A 19,565-nucleotide genomic window follows, 5' to 3' on the forward strand; every position below is an offset into this window, starting at 1 on the left:
TTAATAAAGGGACGTGCGCACCACCAGCAGCCGCCACCCACCTATTTAACAAACTTAACTGTGAAATTGGATCCTTCCCATTTAGCCTGGGTTTGCCTTTGATGCAGTTCCAGAGCTTAGGTTGCCTTATTTGCCTTTAATTTCCAATCCAGGCATATAGCCAAGTTTAGGACACACTGTCTCCTGTATTACAGTATCTTCAGCACGGGCTGTAGCAGTTCCATGAGCATCCTACAGCTCGAGAAGAGCTCTCATGAATCAACCAAAAGCCCCCTGAGCTCCAAAACTCATCTCCAAGAGCAGACAAAAGAGGACAGTTAGAGATGACCACAAGAGAAAGGACACTTGGAGAAGGATTCCTGTGATGCTCCTTGTCTGATGTCCAAGCTTGTGATGAGTAAATCTGTTTTAGCAGGATGAGAAATATCCTTGAGAATGTTTTGCTCCAGCAAACACCAACAGTCACCTCTGCTTAGCCCCATCCAGGTGTATGTCCTTCATCCTGACCTCAGATGTCCAACAGAGTCTGCTGGGGAGTGGCTGCGAGGTCAGGAGTGGGAATCACAGCATGAAACTCGTGGAGAACCTGATGGATAGTGCAGGGCGTTCTCTCCTGCGTATCCACAGGAGATGGTGTTCAATGAGGAATAGGTGACATTCCTGAACAATGCCTGAAAACGGGCAGAGAAGGATCCAGGACGGCAGAGGGGTGAGGTTTGACTAACGAGGAAAAGGCGTGTAAGGCCATGAGGTAATGTCTGAGGGATCTCTAGGAGAGGATTCCTTAGAAGAAGATCTTCTTATCATCTACCTTGAAAGATCCAAGGATGTTTTTACACTTGAAAAGGGCCAGGAACAACATTACACAAAAGCGGTTCAAGTGTTTTTCTGGGCAATTCCCCCGTGACCTCAGATGGAAAGCACGATGATGTTCTCTCCTTCCTCGGAGCAGACTGAAGAGGAAACATCCTGGGGTGGGATGGGGAATAAACACCTTCTCCAAGGGAAGATAATCAACAGCTTCTCTGTGTCTGGCTCATCACCAGACATGTCAGTGTCTTGGGCTGCAGTGTAATTCCTCCTACACTGGGCTGACTCACTGGCGAGATCCCTCAGCACCAGCAGCCTCAGTGCACATCCTCCGTTCTTCTCCCACCATTGTAGGTGATTCAAGCAAGCAGGGGTGGACTTGTCCTCTCAACAAGTGCCAGGAGAACAAAAAAAAGTCCCCTCCCAAGCCAGAATTATGCCAGGGATAGGGAGACAACTCTATCCCTGGGAACGCACACAAAAGGGACTCAACTCCAGAAAACACCGAGATAACGCAACGCCCTCCCTCCTCCAAGCTGGCACAGGAGCCCTGGGTCCCCACGCCTTTCCCCCAGTTTAAAGCATCTCAGGCTTCCTGGCTGAACTTGGCTGAGGTCTGAAAACATGAATAAGCTTCCCGTCTGAAAGCCAACTGGCGGGGCCGGCTTGGATGGGACCCTCCGTTTGTTACAGGAAAAATGGCTGGTCCAGTCCCCCTTGTTCGGCGGCGCGCTGCTGGTTGGGAGAGAAAGACACGAGGTCTGTTTGTAACACTGGACACACAATCCCTTCCAGCCTCAAAGACACGCAGGCAGCACCAGATCTGCCCTATTCACCGAGATGACCTAGTTCTGTTGTCAATAGGTTAGAGCGGAGCAAAGTTGAGGGAGAATATCCTGATTAGAAGGATCTCCCACAACGGGACAGCCCTTTTATCACTTGATTTTCACCTCCGTGCCCTGATACTGGGCTTTCTGTGAATGTTGTAACTCGGAGGGCTACGGGCTCGTCCGGTTTATGTCCAGGTTAACTCTGCTGCCATCAACTTTACACCAGGAGAAGATCTGGCATCGTGTTTTGTCACCCCGTCCCTGGTGCTGGGTGCTTGGGATGGAGAGGTTTTGTTTTGATAATTTAATTTTGTTTTTTCCCTTTTCCTACTGCTGTTCCGTTCCTGAGAAAGCCTGGAAAACGTGGCAGCCACTTTGTCTTCCAAGCAAAGGAGGCATGCCCGTGGATTCCAACTCCCCTGGAAAGCTGGGGTGCATCCAGTTTCTCTGGAAGCTGCGGGAGCAGCTGGGTTCAACATCCACGCTGTGTCCGACGGCCTTTCCTCCCATCTCCGAGACAATGCCGCTCCTCAACGCATTTAGGATTGGTGTGTGCAGAGGAAGAATAGCCCAGAAAAGAGATGGATCACACATGAAAAGCTACTTAGTCCTTAAATAAAAGAGGAGTGTGATTAAATTGCTTGTCTGTATCTTCCCTGATGGGTTGATGATGGACAGACAGACAGGCAGACATTTCCTCACTGATCTTTAATGCCATTACATTATGCTAATTAAATACTTCTCTAAATTTAAACTGTATTGACATTTAAAAAACATGACACATTTTATAGCCAGCCCACTGAACAACACACGAATGATTTATTAACTGCTTCTAAATGTTAAAAATAGAAGCTTGAAAGAAAACGTTTCCCTTTCCTCTTCCCTGTTCTGGTGGCGACTGTTAATAAAGGATTTAATCACCCATTTTACATCCTGTTTAAAAAAGAAGGGGCTTTCCTGATAGCAGATGCCCCTCTGGCCAACTGGCAAGGAAAAGGGGAATGTATGAGGGATATAAATGTATTTCAGAGGACAGCCAACAAAAAGAGGGAGAGGGGGAGAGAGAAAGAGAGGGAGGAAGAGGAGGAGGAGGAGAAGGGGGGAAGGAGAAAAAAAAAAAAAGAACCTGAAAGGATTAGAAATTAAAAAGAAGGTATTTTGTGCTGAGCTAAATATTATTTTGTTTCCATTGAAAGGGTTAAGAAAACAAAGACAGAGTTGACAATTTCTCCCGACTGGAAGCTGGGAATGGCCCACGGTGGCACAATGCTATTATTCTTGCATGGGCCCATTCTCACTGGATTTTCCACAAAATCTTTAATAATTTGATTCTTTTCAGCCTCAGCAGCCAGCTGAGCTCTTTAAGAAACAGTAACAAAAACCCAGAGAAAAACCCACTACTGAGAGGGGAGCTTTGGGGAGAGCTGAGCTGAAGCCGATTAGTTTGGCCTGAATAGAGCCAGCCGGGTCCTCGAGCTCTTGCTCAGCCTGGAGCCCTCTGTCTCATTCATTGCAGTACAATATCACCACCAGAGCCCAGGCCTAGACACTAAATTACACTATTATAAAACTAGATTGATACACAAACTTTCCCTCCCAGGCTGAGTAGGGGACTTTTTTCAACAATGTTTTTTTTTTTGGGTTTTGGGGTTTTTTTTTTTGGTGGTGGGGGTGGGGGGAGCTCAGGGTCTATTCAGGCATTTTGAAGTATGGCCATTCATATCGAGCATATCAATTCTTAATGGTGCCACACACACAAATTGCAAGCATAGGGACACAACCCTGCGGGTTCCCCAGGGGGAGGGCGGCAGGAGCTCGGCAGAGGCTGGCGGGGGTTTTGTCGGGGTTATCTCCCCGAAGACCCAGCAGGACAGGAGCCTTTCATCGGCCTGAGGCAGCTCGCATTGTCCCCTGGAATTCACATCGGGCCAGGGATGGCGTTGGGTGGGAAAGGCAGACGCTTGACCCTCGTCTGGGCATCCCTGAGTGTCACCTGTCCCCGGTCCTTGCACTCCCCCGCCGCGGTCCGAGCATCACCGCTGGCCGGTCTTCGCGTCCCTTGGGCGGGTGACGCATCTGCTTTCGAAATGTGCATTTTTGGGGGGTGAAGAGGGAAAAATAAACATCCTCGAGGTCCCCTTTAGGGACCCTCCTGTTTCATTTTGACAGGCAAGTCTGGATTTAACTACACCATCCCAAAACCCAGAGTTTTTGCAATGTTGACTCTGGGTGCTGCATTTTAACCACACCAAACCTCAGCAGCTCAGGCTGGCAAAACCCGATTAGATCACACAGCCCATTCCTACAGCTACAAACCTTCCTAAAGCTGGTTCCGGGGGTTTTTTAAACCCTTGAGAAATACTAAATCCTTCTTTAGGAGAGACAAGGGTCCTCAGCAAGGAGTCCTCAGCATTGTCACCTCCTTCAGCCTGGAGGAAACCTCCTCTTTGTAACACACTGCTCATTTCAGGCTCCAAAACATGAAATTAGGAATGCCACTTTGGAAAGGAGCAAGCTGGAAGTGGGGAGGGGAGGGAAAAGAAGGGATCTGGAGGAAGGAGGGGTTTATAGGACAGAAAACACTACATCCATGCATCCCCATCCCACACACCCTCATCCTCGTGGACAGGATGCAAAACACCACCCAAACACACAGGACACAACGATGTCTGTGGAAAGCTCTGCACAATTCTCTCTATATTCATTTTCCTGTGTATTTTTGGATGGGGGCTGCGTGTCTCCATGCATCCTTCTGATCAGTCTTTCCCTAGAATTTATCTACCTTAATCCCTGCCTAGTTTGGCTTTTTTTTCCCCTTGCCCTTGCTGCAGTTATTTCTATTAAAGTAGGTATTATTTTAAAAAAGGAGGAAATGCAGGGTTTTGTTTATTTTTCCTGGCAAAAATTCACAGAAAAAAAAAATCTTCCATTTCCTTGCCTGTGCTGGCACTCGTGGAATTCCTTTTCCCCAATTTTTTGCTTTCCTTTCTCAAAGCCACATCCATCAATGAAAACAATCTCCCCCTCCTCTGCCTCCAAACCTCAGGCTCCCCAAATGCTCTGAATATATTAAAAGCAACACAAAAAGAGCAGCAACCCAACATGCAAATTAAATTAAAACTTACTCTCCGCAAGGGGGAAATAAACAAACAAACAAAACCCCCACAGCTTATATCTCCACAAAGAGGAGAAATTAAAGGAGATTTAACAGTTGGAGGAATTTGGACTCTTGTCAATAGTTTTTCTGAATGGGACCTGTTCCATGACATCAGCACCGATTCTCATATTGTCTGGAAGAGAGAGAGTTTTTCCCAAATCATTCATTAACTGGAAAGTGTTTGGAGTAGTTTCCCCTTCAAATATTTTGGATGTTGCTGATAATAAACATCAAGAAAAGGAGTCCTGGCTAATGTCGATGCCATCTTCATCGTTCCAAAGAGTTAATGGGGCAAAGTGGGCACATGGCTGCAGCAGGTTTGGAACCCTCTAATTAAGATGGCACAATTAAGAAATGTCAGAACCCATGGTTTGCTTCCCAGTGACTTTTTTTTTCTGTGTTGTCCTGTGTGGGGCTGTGGGGAGGGTTTCTCGTGTGAATTGGGTGTGCTGCGTGGCCTGGGCGCCTGGGAGGGATACGGAAAACCCAATTAGGGCAGAAGAAATAATTAGCATTGCAGCACATGGAGGAATGACCCTAAAACATCTGAAAGCTGTGGCCGCTTGCAGAGAGAAACAAAGGAGCCCGAGAAGAGAAGAAAGCAGCAATTAGAAAGGAGAGAATGAGCTGGGGTGTTGAACCACAGATCTGTAAATGGACACAAATTGTCCTGATTTTCCTTTTTTTTCTTCCCCACTTTCCTCACAGGGATGGTGGTTTCAGGAAAAGTCATATAGGCAGGATTATATCAGAAGCAAAATCCAGCTGCCAGGATCCAATCTCTGCATTTTAAGGCTGGTGAAGGTTCTTGAATTTTCATTAAATGAATTCTAATATTCACCAAAATCAGCGGAACAAATGTCTGGGATTTAGCCTGATATTTTCCTCCTATGTCATGTTTTTCGGGCACAGTACAATTGCAAATTTCTTCTCAAAATCGTTCTCCACGTTTCAACAGCTTCTGCAGCCTCAAGACTAAAATCATTCCTGGCAAGAGGCAGACAAAGTGGTGGCTGAGAAGTGGCTCAGCAGCTGTTTGGCAGCAGCACAAGCTCCCAACAGCATCCATCAATGGGCTGGCTCCGGGTCAGAGGCACGAGGCAGCTCCCTGCTCCCAGCAGGTGACACACGAGGATTTTGGTTATCAAAAAACTCACCTCGACCCCAAAACCAGCTGTGCCAGTTCTCTGGTGGTGGAGTCGACAGCAGCAGATTGCACTGATTTTGGTGGTTTGCTTAATAATTAGGGTAGGTGTCCCCAAAGGCTCTGAAATGGAAGGAAAAACCCCCAAATCTTGTTATTTCTGGACAACCCTGCCATAATTTGGTGTCCATCAGGAAATTCATGACAAAACTCTTCTTTTGCTGCCAAAATATCCGTGAGCCAGCAGGTCCCAAACTCAGGCTCACCTCGGGGAAAGCCAGCGGTGGGAATCAACGAGGAAGACAAAGAGGGAACGACTCAAGCTGAAGGGTTTTACTCTCCAGAGAAAATGGGATTTTTTATTTCAGCAACGGGGCACCACGGACAGCCGGGATGCCAAGCAGGAATGTGTCCTGTTGCCCAATCCCCCCACCCTGTGACACCCGATTTCCCTGGCAGGGCATGGTCGTGGCCAGTTGGACGAGTGCCCGGACAGGGAATAAGGGGCCATTGTGGGGATGTGGCTCAAGCCTGGACTGTCATTGTGTCCCTCCAAACAGCTCAGCCACCTCCCTGCACCTCGGCTCCCCTCCCCATCCCTCTGGGCACATCCTCGTGGCAGCAGGGAAATCCAGGAATGCAGAGATGTTCCCATGCCAAGCTGGCTGCCCACATTTATCCTCGACATGCAAAATTAGGGGTAGCTGTAAAAAGCTCCTACTTCACTTTCTCATTCCCTGGAACACGAGCGCTTGTGAGCTCTCAGAGGTCCGGGCACTCCTTTAGATGCTTTTATTTTATATATATCATTTCATTTCTCCTTTTCCCCCCCCCTTCCTCTTTTTATGATGGCACAGCAAGGAGTTCCCCAGATGGGGACATAACAGGACAGCTGTTCATGGCGTGCGCTGGGTTCGCATCCCTGATTTTCACTCTGACAGGAGCCCAGGTGATCCATCCTCTTCAGGAATGCTTCTCATACCACAGCCGTGCCTCTCCTTCCAGAGCAGACGGATTCTTTCTCCCAGCTCCTTTTATGGAGCTGCAGCACCACAGCAAGACAGGTCGTGCCCTGAATGAAATCCCCCAAAACCTTCGGTCTCCCGGAGGTTCGGGGAGTTGAGCAAAGGGCAGATCCAAGCCCTGGGGTGCTGGGTGGCCTCATCCAGCAGGGAAAACCCTCTCGTGTGGCTCCTAGACCGAGCCAGACCGGGTCCCAAACTGCTTCCTCACACCACCACCCCCACAATTTCTTTTTTCTCCGCATTTTTCTGGCATTTCCCGACGTGTTTTTTCTTGCGTTACATTTCTCGAGGAAGGCTGCCTGATGAGCGGCAAATCATTATTAATTCCTCAGGTATTTGTCCTGATACAATTAACCCCCAACACCCCAGGCTGCACTTCCCAAAGAACCCCCTGGTCCACATCCAGGGTGGTGTCCAAAACCCAATCCATGAACCAAAAAATGTGTGAGAGAACGATCCAGTTGTTCATCCCCTCCGGGTATCACGGGAATTTAGAGACACTGTAGGAGTCCATCATAATTTTTCCAAGGTTTTTAAGTGACATGTCCCAGGCTTCACGCCCACAAATCTTGCATTGCCCTCAACAAGAGGCATTCGAGGCACTTGGAGGATTTTCCAGTCTAAAAATTCATGGGAAGCCAACAGCAAAATCCCCATTTCTCTTCTGGGGAAGCCAGTGCAGTTGGGGAAGGAATGACACAGTCAAGTTTCGGGGGAGCCCAGGCAACTTTTGCTGCCTTATCCAGGTCAGAAAGACATTCCTTGAGATTCCCCTGATAGCAGGATATTTTTACAGCTCTTGCACTGCCTCTTTTCTGCAAAATCTAAGGTTTGCCCTGGGAAATATGGGTGGCCTCCCTACCCACGGTGGGGAAGTTGGAGCAGGTGATCTTTAAGGTCTCTTCCAACCCAAACCATTCTGTGATTCCATGATTCTGTGGAGTATCTCCCAGTGTCCCTCAGGAGAACACTTTGTTGGGAGTTTTCTGAGCAGCACACGGGGAATTTTCTCCCCTTGGAACAGGATTTGGTGTTTCAGCTGTCGCTGCACCAGGGAAAGGAGGTGAATGGTGCTGTCAAGAGGGGAAGGGGTGAGAAGTAGCCACAGTTCTGGAGGTGGTGGTTGGAGATACCTCTGGATGTCAGACCAACATTAGAAACAGCACATGGAAGAGTTAAAAGTCAAAGTTTGCCATGAAAAAAACCCCACTGAAATAGAAAATTATCCAAGTCTGGTTCTTTTCCTGCAGTGGGGTGATGCAGGAAGGGAGAGAACTTAAAGTCCTTTCACACAAAGCCACATTGCAGCTCCCAGATTCCAGCTCAGAGCTGTGCCTCGCCATCCCTCTTTTTCCAGGGAATAAAATGAGGCAGGAAGATTTGCACAGACAGCAGGAGAACACACCTGAGGGCTCACATTTACTCTTCTGAAATCACCCTCCTCCCAGTGACCCGAGGAAATGCTCATAAATATATATTTTTTTTACTGTGGTGGTTGAAGAAACCAAGATGTTCCTTCCTGTATTATTTTTCCTGAAACTGCTTTTGCTACTTGTCCAGCAGCCACAGATTTGAAATCAGGTCTTTGAGAGCAGAGCCCAATCCACCTCCTCTGGAGGAGAAGATCTTTACAAAGCTGGTTGGGAAAATACAGATTTTTCTCAACACCATCCAGCAATTCCTAAAGGGAAAAGGTACAGCAAAGATATTCACTCCAGTGTTACACTGAGGAGAGAAAACCATATTCCAGATCTGGGACATTGGTGATTTGGGCCAAACCCACTGAATCAGCCTCAGATTTGGGCCTGATCTGTCCTTGCTCCTGCTGCACTGGGAAAACAGCTCCCAGCCCTTTTATTCCATTGGGAATGTGCAGACAAAGAGCAGGATCAGCCCCATGCCAGGCTGGGCTCCTCACGCTCCGGGTTTGCTGCTCTGGGATCCTGGCTGGTCAGTCAGGAGCTACAAGGCAAGCTGGGATCTCTCCAGTTCCAAGATAACCCAGGGCAGGAGGGGAAAGCCCAGCTTCCATCCCCTGCCTGGCTGTCCTCAGCACCTCTGCAGCTCGTCATAAATTCATTAGGTTTGGAGAAGACCTCTCAGATCACCAAGCCCAGCTCTAGTCCTGCGGCATTTCTTGAGCTGCACCGTCACAAACTGAAGGAAAATGAGGATTTCCAGCCCTGTCTGGCTGCAACTTCCCCACCAAGGACCCTGCCTCAAGCCCGGGTACCTCCAGCCACAGCCAAGATGGGGAAAGCCCATGGGAGGACCTGGAAGGATGGAAAGGATGAGGGGCTGCCACCTCCCCAGCACCGTGGATTTGCTCCAGCATCGCGGGGAACGAGGCAGCCCCGAGATAAAGGAGCTTGTTGACTTTTAGCACCACCTGGGAGCGGGGAGGCGGGGGAGGAAGCAGAGCAACAAACCCAGCGAAGGAGGAGGAAAACAAGAGGTTTACAGCCTGCCTTGAAAAGCCCTAAAAAAATAAAAAAAAAGAGTGACATTCTTGGCTCCCCTCACACCTATTAGCTTAGGAAATGGTGCCCGGTGTCCGCTGGGACCTGACTGAGACCAAAGGCAGGGGACCTGTTAGCAGGTACTTGAGAGAGGGGCTGCTGCCTGCATGGGGCTGCAGGCGTGAGAAGCCCCCGCAGCCCCCTCATTCGGGTCTCCTAATGACCATATAAAAGGCTCGGGGGGCAATCAGCTCCCTGCGACCCTCCCAGCCCCGCACAAACCCCCCGGCCATAACGGGGAGCACCCCAGAGGGACGGCGTTCCTGCATATCTATACCCCCCTGCCGCTGCGGAGGGGGCTGGCGGAGCTGTTTTCCCAAGGAAAATGGGGATGGGTCACACTCCAGGTCGAATCATTTGGCCTTTGATGTCGGCGAGCATCGCGCAGGGGCTGTTTGGGCAGCAGCTGCCTGTGGCATCCCAGACGTGAGTCCCGGGATGAAGTAAAACCAATCCCACGCGTTTCGTGGCAAACTCGCTCTTGTTTTCCTGCAGGCAGGCTCGGGTCGGGCACTGGGAATTCCTCGGTGAAAACAAAGTTCCGTTTCTTCATCCATCATCTCTTTTTTGGCCCCATATCCCTGGTCCTGAAATGCGTTTTAGGTTTGTGGCAGTCTAAGCGCTGGTTTTCCTTCGTTTTGCTTTGTAAAGGACAAAAAATACCTGTCTGAGGGAAACGGAGCTATTTTATTTCAGCATTTCCGAAGGCAGACGTGCAGTTTCCAATCTTCAACGTGACTCGATGCCGTTTTTGTTATCAAAAACGTTTTTCATTGGTTTAAACAATTTCTTCTCAAATGGATATTTGAAATGCCAAAAAACAAGAAAAAAAAAAAAAAGAAAATAGAACTGACTTTGTCTCCATCACTTCTGAGCCATTTTCTTTCCACTCATCTAGTTTATTAGAAATGCAGTTTCTGATTTTCACAGTGTCACAGCCCTTCTTATTGATTTTTAAATTTGTTTTGGGAGTAGACTTTTGCTGAATGAAGAGAATCCTCTGTTTCACCATGAGGCATCGATTTTGCAATTGGATTACTCACACTTGTGCAGGGTCTAGGAGGTCACATCCAGCATCCACCATCTAAAATCCAACCTCCTTTATCCACCTATGCTCAGTGAGAGGACCCAGACACCCCAAGTAACTTAGACACCATTTTTCCATCTCTTTCCCCATGCCCTGTCCCCAAAGTTTACACTGAACCTTGAATTTTCCTTCAAAACTAAATGTTCTTTAGCATAAGAGATGCTCATGGGTCCTAAACACACAAATGCACCCCTGGTTTTCTCTTCCAAAGGGAGGTCAAGGTTGTCCCCAAAGATCTGCAGATCCTTCCCACATCCAGGAGGTCACTGGGGCTTTTGGAAAGGGGCTGGATCACCAACCTCTCCCTCATCTTTTCCTCCCTGTTCCTGTCCTCAAACCCTTCTCAGGTCAGAGTACCTACTGGGCTGGGACAGGGGGTATTGGTCCTTCCCTTCCCTTCCCTTCCCTTCCCTTCCCTTCCCTTCCCTTCCCTTCCCTTCCCTTTCCCTTCCCTTCCCTTCCCTTCCCTTCCCTTCCCTTCCCTTCCCTTCCCTTCCCTTCCCTTCCCTTTCCCATTTCCTATGAAAAAGGGGCAAAATAATTGAACTCCAAGTTCTTCTCCAGGCCCTGGTTCCAGCCTGAGCACTCCCTGAGCTCTCAGGAGAGCTCTCAGCATTCCCCCAGCTCCACTGAGCGCTCCCATCCCTGAAATTGGGCACAAGAGCACAGGAAAGAGAGGCAGGAGACACTGAATTTGTTCTGAGGTAACTTTTCAGGTGGAGGCCCTCAATCCAATGTTGGAAACTCTCCCCAGATCTCAAAAAAACTTCCTTTTCCCAGTGAACCCCAACATTTCCCCCTCCTTTTCCTCTTTCATGTTAAACTCTACTCTGGAACTGGACAGAAATTAATCTGCATAATGAGATCCTTTAACTTTCAAATCCTCTGGGTTTGTTTCTGTAGATTCTCTGCAAGCTACACTTTCTTCACAGGAAACTAAGAGGGGGGAAAAAAAAACCGAAACAAAACAAGGAGAAAATAAAAGGAACTAAAAATGAAAAAGAGCAGCTCATGTCTCCAGTCCCGACATGCAGGAAGCATCCACCGAGGCTCTGATTTCAAAAGAAAGAGGTGCTGCTTCCTAAGTCATTCCTACCTTCTGCCACGACAGCCTCAGCAATTACTGAAGCAACATCAGGATATTCCCTGTGATAAATCACACACTTCTGCCCTCCTGGCTGCCCGAATAATTCTGCCTTCCCCAAAACCACAGGCACGGGAGGCTCGGGAGCTGCAGCGAGCTCCCTGCAGGGGGAACACTGTCTTCACTCAGCGACCCACCCGGTGAGGGGATTCCTCCTGGCTCCAAGGCCCTGCACAGCCCTTCCACCCTCCCTGTCCCAGCCTCACAGCCTCACCTGGGCATCAGGGAACATTTCTGGGCCGAGGGAGCAATCCCAGCTCCAGTTTTCACAACCAAGACACCAGCTGAGGGTCACTCACCCAAGAAATCTCTGCCATCGGAGCCTCTTCCCCTTTCTCCCTCACCCACAAGGAGCAGCCCAGCCTCAGAGCCATCCTTTACCTGTCTTGCGCAGTCATTCATTGGTTGCTGTTTGGCATTTTGAAGCATTCTTGTTCCAAATTGTTGTGGAAGGACCTAGAAAAGGAGCTCTGCACATGACTGAGGGGCAACCGGTACTGAGATGCTGTGGGTCCTTGAAGAGCAGTGATGGATTGAAAAAGATCTTTAATGAAGCTTGATAAAAAGGCCAGTCCATCACAGAAAACAGGGAATTCTCCCAGTTTCCCAAGAGAAGCCACACTTTCACACCCCTTAGTTGCTCCACACAGTCTCCTAGAGAGACACCTCTCCACCCTGAGAGAGGAACAGAGCCCTGAGCTGCTCAGGTACATGAATGGCCTTTGCAGAAATGTCTTTGGTGTTTCTTCTCCTCACAAGAACAGCTGGAAATTCAAAGCGTTTATCAAAAAGCCAAAGGAATTCCATCACTGTGTAGATCTATGTTAAAAAAAAAAAGCCAAACAAAACCAACAGATGTTAATAGGAGTTGCTGGGAAGGCTTAATCTAAGTTTTCTTTCCCTCTTGAAATCCCAGGTATGAACTGTATCCTGCTGGTAAAATGGCAAAATGCAGCACTGAGCTTGGGAAATCTTCCCTTGGAAATCTCTGCTGTGCAGGAACAGGGATTAGAGGGTTGTTTTGTGAGAGATTTCTTGTCCTCCAGAAACGTGCTACAGGGAAAACCCTCTCAGATGTGTCCACGTGAGTGCTGGCAAAGCCATTTCAGATGTTGGCCACGTTCTCCCTCTGGAGGTGTTTAAGTTCTTGATCTGAATTTCACATACCCAAATTCCCAGTTTTGAGTTCCCACTGCCTGGGGAAAAAAACAAAACATTTCAGCCAAGCTGGTAGAAGGAATAATGTCAATAATTTTGCTGAGATGAAGACCTGCATCTCCCATTCCAAAGGTGCAGAAGTCAATGCTGAGGCTGAAACACCCAGCTCTGTGTTTATTCCTGTTTCAGTGGTCCTGATCCCCCTGCCCAAGATCAGATCTTGGGTAAACACCAGGTCTTGCTTTGCATGGATTTATTTTGCTGTTGATGCAGAGGAAGGCTCAGCTTATGATCCCAGGCTTTGCTTCAGCATCTTCTCCCTCCCTGTTTAATGGCATCCCCAACATCACCTGTTTAAATTTTGGACACTTATCCTGGCCGAGAAGATTGTTCCAAATCTTTGTCTTTGCTAGAGACAAACAGCTGGGCTGGTTTTTTCCTCCTGGGGCACCCCTGCCTTATTTCTAGTGTGAATGAATTCACATTTTCATCTCCCACTGCCTGGTTTTGGGCAGATTGAGGAGCCTTGGAGCAGGTGGTGCTCGTTCCCCAAGGCAGCTTTTACACCATCCTTTGGGAAGTCCACAGGTGCTTCCCCAGGGATGGTGGTAGGAGGCCCTGCAGCAGAAAAAGGTGGGAGATGAGGTGGTTTGGGGAATGGAGCCATCACCCCCAAGGACAATGACCATACACTGTCACCATTGCTTGGCTTTGAAGGACATGGGGCCCAAAGCTCTGCTGGAAGGTCCCAGTTGAGTGTTCCCCTCCCTGCTGAGCCCAGCCAAGGGGAACTGCTCAAACTTTTGCCTCCAGCCATCGTTCCTGGGCCCAGTTTCTCATTTCTGACCCCCATAAAAACACCTCCTGATGGGATTCACTCTTTGCTTCCTGTTTTGCAGCTGCTGTTTGCTGCTCCTCAGGCAGATCTACAATTGGTCGGAGCAAAAGTCCCTTGGTGGGGCTTGTGCAACGACAGGGAAAAAAATCCCCAGCCCATAAAATAATTTAAAAAGGAAGTATAAAAGGCAAGGCTTTCTCAAAGCAATGGCTTGCAGCTAAGCATTTTCAGTCACCTCCACTGACCAGACAGGTTATTCGGAGTAATTCCAGCCCTGGAGATGACATTTGACATGACATGTACATGAGATGTATCATTTAGGTCACTGTGCTAAAGCACCAGACACCCCCCCCTTCCTCCTCCTCCCCTCCTCGGTGCCCCTCAGGGAATCTCAGAGTTCAGGGTCTTTAAAGCTGAATTCCCTGCACAAGAGTTCAGCACCTTTCAACCTTTCCAGACCTATTACAGGAAGAAAACTGAGTGGAAGGAGTGTGGAGGGCAGGAGGGAGGGTCGGGGGTTGTTTCAAGGCAGGTTATTTACAGGCAGGTTTGGAAGCTGGAGAGAAAAGAGGTTTTCTGCACTAGTTGGAAGGGAGATAAAAATCCCTGGAATGGTTCATTTCCATGGCCAGTGGCAGAGCACAGGCCCCTCCTAAAAGCCTTATAAATGCACCTTTAATTCTGCATTAATCCCTGCATAATTGAGAGATAAAGGCAACAGAGTGGGATATCACCATGGGATGCTGCTTTAACATTAAGAATAAAGACATCGGGGGGGAAAAAGCAGCACAATCTATCCAGCCATGATCAATGGGTTCATGTTTGGGGTGAGTTTGTGCCGTTTGCTCTGGCACTGAGCAGCAGTTTGGGATGGCGAGGTGCTCCTTGAGTCTCAGGCAAAGCCATGTGCATGATCAGATCAGCTGCTCCTAGCAGAGCCTGCCATAGGAGGATCATCCATCCACGAAAATCCTTTGGGATTCATATTTTATTTTATTTTATTTCCCTGCACACTTTTACGTAGCTCTCTAAACCTCCCAGCTCAGAGGAATGTATAAAGCTGTCAGTATATGAGGGATACGGCCCTGCATGGGACAAACTCAGGACCACACCTCCCCCAGAGGGAAATGGTGGAGTTACCATCCCTGGAAATGCTCAAATATCGTGTGGGTGTGGCATTTGTGAACATGGTTTAGTGGTGGCCTTGGCACTGCTGGATTAACAATTGGATTCGATGTTCTTAGAGGTCTTTGCCAACCTGAGCCATTCCATGATTCTATGAAATAGGAACAGTTCAGAAGCTGCAGGGAGGCAGATGGGACATTGGGATAGACAATACATTCCTTCGTCCCACCAGGAAAGATTTTCTGGGCCCATCCGTGGTTACATTTGCAAGGAGCACAGGCAAAGGGACAGGGAAATGGAGCTGGAAGGACAGTGAAGGTGTTGCTCAGGTATCACCCGTGTGGTGTTGATGTCACCTCCCAAGCATGGAATGTCTGCCTGGCACTGGTTGGGAGCCTCAAGAGGTGACAGTGAAGGACTGGCCAGGAGCAGGGACCAGGATGGACCTTCTAGGAAGTGTGTCCACCTGTGGGGCCAAAACAAGCCAGGGCCTTCCAAAAGCAGTTCCAAGTATGGCACCATCCAAGGATTTTGGGGGTGGAGCCAGGAGGGGTTTCATGGTGGCCATGCTGTGTCATGCATCGTTGTTGCTCCCAACAACAGGGTCCCCACCATGGAGAAAAAGCACCCCTGGGATGAGCCTTCTGGCTGTGAACGATTCCTGAAGTTCCCCCTTCCCTGCCTGAGAGCAGAAGGAAGCAGTCTGTGGCCTGCAGGCACATGATGAATTTCAGGAAGGTTGGATATTCTTGATTCACCACGTCCAGAATGATCTTTGTAAGAGGTCCTTTCACTCTGTCAGAGACCAGTGAGGTCTGGGCAGGTGGTGGTGGCAGAGATGGTCCAGACACGGGTCCGTTGTGCCTTGGAGAGGTTCCCACACAAGGGACAAGTGTGTCCATCCATGTCTTTTTTCCCAGGGTCTGTCCAACTCCACGGGGCTTAAACCGGGAAACATTCTCCTCTTATCCTCGTGGTTGACTCATCCTGCAGGATTCACTCCCCCCACGGACACAGCTGTGGGACACAGCCCTCTGATAACTGTGCCCCAAGCTCTCCAAGCTGCAGCTTCCTTGGCAAACAGGACCTTCCCTACTCCATGCTGTTACATGTCCTGGTTTTGGCCACACAAGCTGCTCTCACCCTCGCCATGCACTTGCATTCAGTGTCACAAATATCCTGACCAATATCCAGAGCTCATTCTTTAAAACTTCATGTCTTGTTTGGGCTATTTGGGTCTCAAGCTCCCTGCTCCCACCAGGTTGCTCTTTTTATTGCTCCACGTGGATGAGTTATTCCACATTTCAATCCAACTCCATCCCCGTGGGGGTTTATCTCATGCTGCATCCTCCAGCCCTGACTAGTCTCACTGGAAGGACCAACCTGGGTGATTGTGATCAACCTTGAGCCTGGAGAGAAACTCAAATCCTGGTTGTTGAATTTCATGGACCGAGAGAGGAGGCTGCCTCATGACCTCACAGCTCCACAGCACCATCCATGGACAGTTTGCATCTTGGAAAGTCAACCAAGATCAGCAAAACCTCTGCCAAGTGGACCACAGGTTTTGGAATGGAATGCCTTCAGGTTTGTCAAAAGTTGGAAATGAATTAAAATAACCTGGGATTATTCACCTGTAGTTCAGGATTTAATAGTGACAACTGGCCCGATTGGCCTCGTTCAATGAAGGAGAATTAATCCAAGAATTTCATCCCATCCGAAGGGCATGCTTCTAGCAACCGGATATAAAAGGAGAGTGAGGAGCCTTGTTTGGCATTAAATGTTTTGACATCTAAAGACAGGTAAAATTATCCTGTAGTGAAGTTTCTGGAGCAGCAGGTTTCCTTTGCAAGACATTTGATAATTTGGGGCTTCACCCCACATTTTTCTTGCTCTGTCCCAAACGTATCCTCAGCCTGTGCATTTTTCTGTCCCTGCTCTTTCCAATGCCCGCAGGAGAAAAGCTCTGGCTGCTTCCCTTCCTGACTTCCAGAAAACCTTGGAAAAAAGGAGTTCTCGAGGTTGGGTGGATAAAAAATATGTAAATGGAAGCCTGAAACTCTTTGCATGCTCTGTGCTAGAAATGGGCACAGCTTCCTTTGGATGCAATTCCTTGGGTACCAAAAATCTGTGTTTTCCCATAATAGTTTCACCTACACCTTCTACCTGAAGGAGAAAAATCTAGTTTTGGTCATGTTACCTTCACGTCCTACATGTCATATCTATTCTTTCTGCTTCCTTTGAGACCATGGACACCTCTTCTCCATGTCCTCCTACATCAGTACTTGCTCCAGTCGTGTTTTCTGAAGCCCACTCAGGCCCTCTGGAGGCCTTTTGCTGACCCCTGGCCTTGGAAGCAGGTGGGGAACACCTGTGTTGCATTAAAAAACAGCAGCCTGGAATAAAAAAAATAATAATGAAGCATTTCTCTCCCAGCTCCCCACCCTACCTTGTCCCAACCCATCTGCCAGGTATAAAAGAGCATCCGTAATCTAATTAATCTGAGCATTGCCTGTCACGGCTGGAAGGCAATTTTGAAAGACTATCACCCTGTGTTTTACTCCAAAAGTTAATCTCCTCAAAGCAAAGGGACTTCCCACTCCCCCCAGCCCCACAACCCTTCATCTTTCCCCTTAACCAGCAGCTGGTGGATGTGGCTGGGTGGCTGGATGGAGGAATGTGGGAGAGGGAGGCGTCCCCTCCTCCTCTCCCACCATACAAAAGATGATTTGTGAGAGGAGCTGCTGCTCACCCGAGACTTCTCCCACTGCAGGAGGACCTCAGGAGGAACCACATCTCCCCAGCATCTCTCTGTGCCCAACCAATTACCCTATCTCTTCCATCATCCAGCTCTTTGCTCCTTCTTTTTCCTCTCCCTCTCCCCCTTTTTTTTTCTTTTTGGGTGAAGATTAAAAGATCTCACATGCTTGGAGAGAAGAAAGAGCCTCCAGTCCATCTCCACCTTGTCAATTATAAGCAAGGGGCTGGGGAGGGTTGTACACTGTTATTGACTTAAGCACTTTGGAAAGGTCATCTTCAAGGTCTGAACCTTCCCTTTGCCACTCCAAGCTCACCTGGGCCCATTAAGGAGGAATTTTGGGTCCGTCCTGTATTTCATTTTGGGCCCACTGGCACTTCTGAGGGCTGATAGACGAGGTGGAGAGGGAGGAGGTGGGATGGGGGCACAGAGGGGAAAATGAAGACAGGTGAGGGGAAAGAGAAGTCATTGAGAGACTTCAAAGTAGAACAAAGACCCATCCAGATGTGAATAATTGCTAGGTCAGCACGTTAATCACAGGCAAGGGCTCCACTGCAAGACATCCCTGGTCGCTTCACAGGGGCAAGGAGGGGAGGGGGAACAGACAAAAAGGGAGAGATATAGAAACAAGGCTTTGATACAGCAAAGAGCAAGCCTGAGAAATACATTTTCCAGGTGATTATGTGAATAATGAGCCAACCTCTGTTTTATTAAGGGCACAGGCAGCCTGTAATTGCAGAGGAGCTGCAGCTCGGGGGGCAGCGATGGACACACCAGCCTCTCACACAGCCCAACAAAAGCCCCATCTCCACACCTGACAGAGCATTTCCTGCCGTGTCCACCACAATATCTGGGCTTTCAGATCTCAGCGTGGTGGGAGGGAACGATTAGGGTTTTGTTCTTGTGCCTTTGAGTGAATTATGACTCCAACAGCCTCTAACCAAAGGTTCAGAAGATGCTGGCTCGTCATCTTGGGATTTTTTTTCCTTCTTCCCAGTCCCGTGTTCCCGTGCCACAACACCAGCTGTGTTTATCTTGGAAAGGTCTTTCTTCTAAATCAAGCCACAAGGTTTCACTCACTGCAGACAAAACACCTTCCCACGTGGCTCTTTGCTGTGTAAATAAACATTCAGCATCTAAACAGCTTGGGGTGATGCCACACTGCTGACGTTTGCATGTTCTGTTATTATAAAAGGAGTTTCTTATTGCAATTGCAATATTATTTCAGGGCAGCAGCTGGTATCTCTCCTTCCCTGTGCTCATTTTTCAATTGGTGTTTTTTATGAAAAAAATCTTATTTTTATCCAGTACCATTATAATATCTGACCCCTTTCCCAAATTAAGTAATGTGGGCTCTGTGCTTTCCTCCACAGATGTGTTTGGGGGGGATTTTGTTTTGGTTGGGTTATGGCCCTGCTGTTTTCAGTGAACATCTGCACAGGGTCAGTGCTAGTGAGGACAGAGGAGGGAAGAGTTCTGCCTCTGGAGCAGATGACATTCCCTGTTTGCAGCAGGATCTCTGTGCAGGACTCCAGCAGGCTCCTGCAGCCGTGTTCTGGTGACAGAGCATCCCCTTGGGCTGTGAATAGCCATTTCTTCATCCTCCCCTTCAATCCCCTTCCACCCACCACCTCCAGCTCCTGTGCCAGGATCCACCATTCCTAACTTGGGGAAGTTTGGACACAGTCACTCCACTGTCAGATCTTCCTTGGAAGCCCCCTGATCCAGCTGGGCTCTCGACACTGGCACAAAAACTTGCACGGGAAATTTAAATTAGGTTCCCCCTTTAGTAGGTGGATTCTCCACCTCCATCCTGGGTAGAGCAGTTTGTACCAAGAACCTTCCAGACTGAACCTCACCTGCCCCAAAGACCTCAGACCTCTGAGCCACAAAACGTAGGAAGTGCCTGGATTTGTAAGGAACTTGGATTTGTAAAGGAAGGGCAGAGACTCCTCTTGAAGTGATTCTCTTTC

This window comes from Corvus cornix, chromosome 2 (genome assembly GCF_000738735.6).
Source record: "Corvus cornix cornix isolate S_Up_H32 chromosome 2, ASM73873v5, whole genome shotgun sequence".
Lineage (NCBI taxonomy): Eukaryota > Metazoa > Chordata > Aves > Passeriformes > Corvidae > Corvus > Corvus cornix.